Source organism: Bombyx mandarina, chromosome 19 (assembly GCF_030267445.1).
Source record: "Bombyx mandarina strain Sakado chromosome 19, ASM3026744v2".
In the NCBI taxonomy this organism is placed as follows: domain Eukaryota; kingdom Metazoa; phylum Arthropoda; class Insecta; order Lepidoptera; family Bombycidae; genus Bombyx; species Bombyx mandarina.
In genome coordinates this window covers 3,147,688-3,153,240 of record NC_143225.1, presented here as the reverse complement: position 1 = coordinate 3,153,240, position 5,553 = coordinate 3,147,688, and the positions used below count along the sequence as shown (strand labels likewise).

At 38.3% G+C, this 5,553-nt stretch overlaps 1 protein-coding gene across 2 annotated transcripts in view; it reads left to right on the top strand.

Moving 5' to 3' along the window:
- The first annotated feature begins 3,668 nt into the window (after positions 1–3,668).
- Positions 3,669–5,553, top strand: part of LOC114239481 (uncharacterized) — a 44,739-nt gene continuing 42,854 nt past the window's right edge. Inside the window, exon 1 of one of the 2 annotated variants that reach the window (XM_028169688.2) lies at positions 3,669–4,103. The gene's annotated coding sequence lies outside the window, so the exon portion shown is untranslated. The remainder of the gene's footprint in view (positions 4,104–5,553) is intronic. The other variant, XM_028169689.2, reaches the window with a different exon arrangement.

Below are 5,553 nucleotides of genomic sequence, written 5' to 3'. Positions count from 1 at the left end.
TTTAATGGTTTTATTTTGTCAATGTATTTCGATAGCAGTACTGTTATGTCGGTCGGTACGAGTGACGCCATCTGTCATCAAATAGTAGGAACAGATAACGAAACACCTAGTCTCCAGAAATTATAGAGGGTGGAGGTAAGGAACATCATCTTGTATAGGGGACAAGATGTAAAAGGGTCTGCCTGTAAATAGCAAGCTATTGTTGAAAGACTCACCGAAATAGCGCTAGTGTATGAAATGGAAATTTATGATTATAGCAGATTTTAGCTGAATGTAGACTGCTGGGTCACAGTGAGGTCTGATTGTTTATGGTGCTGTTTTTAACATCTCCACTTGCTACTGTGGCGCCACCTTAATTTTGCTTTTTATTTTAATACGACCACTTTCTTATCGTCCCTACGTCATTATCATATATAATCCTCCCTTAACGTACGTCCTCTCTCCTAAAGTGACTACGGAAAGGCGTGTGGTTGCCGGTAAGGTCACTCCGACAAATGTCAGTGTTCTAACGTTCTCGTAAAAGTTAACTCAATTTTGTATGGATTTGTAGCAAATTGGTTAGATTAAAGGTTTGTAAGCTCACCTACTCGCTCGGTTAAGCTAGCACAACCCTTCGAGGCTACCAGCACAGGTAGGAAAAAAAAACCGGCGAATGCTAAACATCAGTCGAAACCCATTAAATATCCAAGATAAAAACATTATTTAAATATAGTTCACGAAACACACCCTGTAGTTTTCACCTGAATACGTTAGAAGAAGTAATAATTAATTAATGTGCATTAATGTATGTTTTGTGTTGTCCGTTATCTAAATAATTTAAAAAGTATTCCGCGCGGTTAACGCGAAAGGTAAAACTAGTTAAAGCGAAGCATTCACAATTGTTTTCAAATCAAAAAACCACACCCGTCACAGTGGAAATATAATCAGTTTAAATGTTTTAAACAATGGACAATGTTTCCGTGAGACAATCCGATCTTAGAGAAACAGTTATTAGAAGTTATTTTGTTAGTTCTTTGCAAAACATAACGGGAGTGGGGTGTATCCATATAGAAAATCACGATGGATTTTAGTGATGTATCTGAAACAAGATATCAGAGTTCATAGATCCCACAACGTCAGTACGGGCATCTACTTTGAATTTAGTGAAAGGAAGATCTTCTGCCGAGCAGGTGATATTGTTCGATAGACGATAGTAATATTCCTTACCTTGCCTTATCCTTATCTTTGGTTCTATAATAGCTTCCCCTACAGGACATGTGATCGGAGTCTCGATTCTGAGATAGTTGGTCGTATCTAAGCGTATGGTCTCACAGCACGCACGACTTATTGTGCAAAATAATATTTTCCGTGGGTTATTTTCAGCAGAATGCTATTCTTGGTCAAAATAGTTCCTGAGCACGTGCTAAGTCTGTATGATTCAGATTAAACAGGTATTAATATCCCTATTTCCTATCAATCACTATTTTAGAGCATTACGTTTTACCATGGTAAATGATATGAACCGAGCATAGCCAGTTATATCTGCTCTAATAAACACAAGTGGGTTCTTTGGTTCGTGATAACGAATCTGCAAATCAACCAGAGAGTATTTTTCCCGGGAAAAAGCAAGATGTCATTTTCGGAATTACAAATTTATCGCGGCTATACTGCATTAAAACGGGTATTTTTTATGTAAAGATTAGAGAACAGATACTTAAGGTATGTCAATGTGTGGCTAATGTGGTTGATAAAGAAGAGGAGAGGGGACCCAGTATGCGTCGGGTTCCGCAATATTTCGGTCACATATCATCCTGATAACCTGAAAAGATTCATCGTTACCGGCTAAATAGAAGGAAAAAGACCTAGAGACCGAAGTCTAAAGCGTTGGTCTGATCTGACAGGTCTGATCAGTTGCTGGGAATGCCGGTAAACGATGCTCTCAAGGTAAAATAGGAATAAGTGGGAGCACTGAGAAGACTGCAGAAGAAACATGATCCTTAACAACGAGGGAACGACTTAGAAGATGAAAAAGGTCGATGAGGGGCGGGCAAGACACCCGCGTCCCGCTGTATAGCAAAAGGAAATGGTGTATGAAACTCAAATAACCTTTCAAAGCAAAGCAAATCATCTATTATATTAATATTGCTACAAAGAGTTACTACTGGTGGTAGGACCTCTTAAGAGTCCGCGCGGGTAGGTACCACCACCCTGCCTATTTCTGCCGTGAAGCAGTAATGCGTTTTGGTTTGAAGGGTAGGGTAGCCGTTGTAACTATACTTGAGACCTTAGAACTTATATCTCAAGGTGGGTGGCGCATTTACATTGTAGATGTCTATGGGTTCCAGTGACCACTTAACACCAGGTGGGCTGTGAGCTCGTCCTCCCATCTAAGCAATAAAAAATAAATAAAAAAGATTTGTAAATAGGTAATCATACCCGTACTGATCAAGTCAAGATCAAAACTTGTCTCTAATTGACCAGCGGTAATAATGCTTTAACCCTTTGCTTGGACACAAGTGTTTTTCCCAGACTCTCTCGATTGCTGTGTGCTGGAAGCTTAGGTAACCAAAAAAAAAATCATAATTTTTTCGTGTTAAGAACACATTCCTCAAGGAACTGTGCTCACTAGATAATAAAAAGAACGTTCATCCGCGTGATTATCGATGCAAAAAGCCTGCGGATATGGCGTCAAGAGCGGAGATGAATGGGAAATGATGCGGTGTTACCTAACGATAGCTTCGAGGTACGACTTTACATTAGTGATGTTCTGAATCGACGAAAACACATACGTACTAAGGACTTTTAGGTGATATTCGTATGAAGATTAATGGATGTGTTTTTGCTGTTGGGCGTTTTTGACCGACTTCAAATAAAGAGGAGACTTAATTCAACTGTATTTTTTTTAATGTTACATCAGAACTTGTGTCTAGGTGTAGCGATTTTGGTGATTATTTTTATTTGAAAGTAGGTGCATCTCATGTTCATTTAAATTTTATCAAGACCTGACCTGATTTTTGTTATAGAGTTCGGTATCTATACTAATGCATATTTAATTAACTTCGACTCACATTGATGTCAATATATCTGTTGAAGACGTTTTTCATATTTGATAAAATTATATCTTATTATATTATTATGTAAGATTGAAGCCTAAAGGCCTTAACAACTCTTTTGGCATACGCATAATTGCTCTACGGTCGAAATAGCCAATTGCATTATAAACAACGCTGAGAAAACAGCAGCCATTGAGATTTCTACCTAAAGGTTGGCGCGAATCGAGTTTTGTCTATGGGTAGACACGTACTGGAATATTCAAAATATTGAAATCTATACATATAAATAAAATTGGAGTGTCTGTTTGTAATATTGAAATAGCCGCTTTTTACTACATGCATATGAATATATATACGGTACATACATTAAAATAAGATTTTTTACAATTTTTGTCTGTCTGTCAGTCTGTCTGTCTGTCTGTTTGTTCCGGCTAATCTCTGGAACGGCTGGACCGATTTTGTCGGGACTTTCACTGACAGGTAGCTGATGATATAAGGATAACTAAGGCTACTTTTTTAGATTAGCTTCGCCCCGCGGCGTTAGCCGCGGTACGGCAATAACCGCGGGTTACATTGCGGACTCAGCTATCAATAATAAAATTTAATGCTTCCGAAGCAAACCGAGGGCGGGTCGCTAGTGAGAAATAAAATATTCAAAAGCATAATATCCGCATATCAGTACCATAACAGCAACGTCACTCGCCGGTGCATTGAGAACCGCGAATACGAAGCCTCAAACCAAACACTTTCAGTTTCGACAGATGTCTTGCTCGGTAAACACGCGTTGCATTGCATAAGAAACTAGCGGACCCGCATTTCTGTCATACGATGACATACTTACCCGATTTTTAACATCGAAAATCCATGTCATTTACATTACGCGTAATACCGGTAAATTAAATTTTAATATTGGCGCGTTTTGTTGTGGTTTCAGCTTTTTTGGTTTTTTTTTTGTTTTTTTTTTTTTTTAATACGGACATGTGCGAAGAAATTGTCAGTAAATCGTGTTGTTTATTGGTGGAGTGTATTTTTTTTAAATTGTCATTTTAACGAGGCAACATCTGTCAAAACGTAAGAATCGATTTTATTATTTTGCGTGATTTTATTCTGAAAGTTGTATTCACCTAATATTTTACGTGTATTAACATGGTTCAAATTACTGTTGTATGTGTTGAGAAAGATCAATTGTGCTAGATAATAGATTTATTTTAATTTTTAGCCTTGTTCTTCATGATGTATTTCATGTATAAGGAATGAGATTAAAATCGGCAATCAAATACCTACTTTGTTATAGAGCTCGATTTTGGCCTTAGATTTGGTATTAAAATAGAAACAAATGATTTAGAGTTTGTAAAAATGTATTAATTTAAAAATTGTTTCTTTTTAAGACGAGACTATTAAATATTTGGCATTTATAATTTAATCAATATACCCAAAAAAGGAACTGGGTTTAAATTTCGTTATTTTTATTATCGCTAGAGCGTGCAAGTCCGTGCGGGTATCTTTTTTTTTATTGCTTAGATGGGTGGACGAGCTCACGGCCCATCTGGTGTTAAACAGTTACCGGGAATCCATATACATCTACTATGTAAATGCTGCCACCCCCTCAAGGCATGAGTTCTAAGGTCTCATGATGATAGCTACCGTGCGGTGTCACAGGATGTCCTACCACTATCTGACCAAAACTTGCTTATCTGCTGTGAACTTATACGTTTCGTCTGGCAGCGGTTTCCTGAAATTACTGAGGTCCACGAGTAACAGTAACTGACCATTGAGATGTCGTTTGCTGTGTGCTTAGTGCAAGTTTTTTAACGTTCCCGATAGCGTAAAAGTTAACTCAAATTTGTATGGAGTTGGAACAGCGCCCCTAGTGGCAAACGTAGGCAAACGTAACTTCATAAAAATTTGAGTTAACTTTTACGCTATCGAGAACGTAAAAGAACTCGCGCTAAGCACGCTGCTCTGCCTGGAATGGCAATAGAAATAGAAACTATGAAGGGTGGGACACTGATTATACAATACATTTGAAACTTCGACTTCATATCCCAATTTGAGTGACGGAATTGACGTAATGTCTCAATTTTTGTTATTTTTTTTTTATTGCTTAGTTGTGTGGACGAGCTCACAGCCCACCTGGTGTTAAGTGGTTACTGGAGCCCATGGACATCTACAACGTAAATGCGCCACCCACCTTGAGATATAAGTTCTAAGATCTCAGTATAGTTACAACGGCCCTTCAAACCGAAACGCATTACTGCTTCACGGCAGAAATAAGCAGGGCGGTGGTACCTACCCGCGCGGACTCACAAGAGGTCCTACCACCAGTTATAAAATGTCAAATATATGCCGGGCATCACAGATCATCCATAGAGTTCATCTATATTATCTGGAACGCAGCGATAGGAAGGATTCTGCCCATTTCTGGCGAATCTATTAGGTCAACTCTTACGACACCCTCGCAGCTAGATAGGGAGGTGCTAATCTAGGCCTATTACATTAAATCTATTATATTTACTAATAC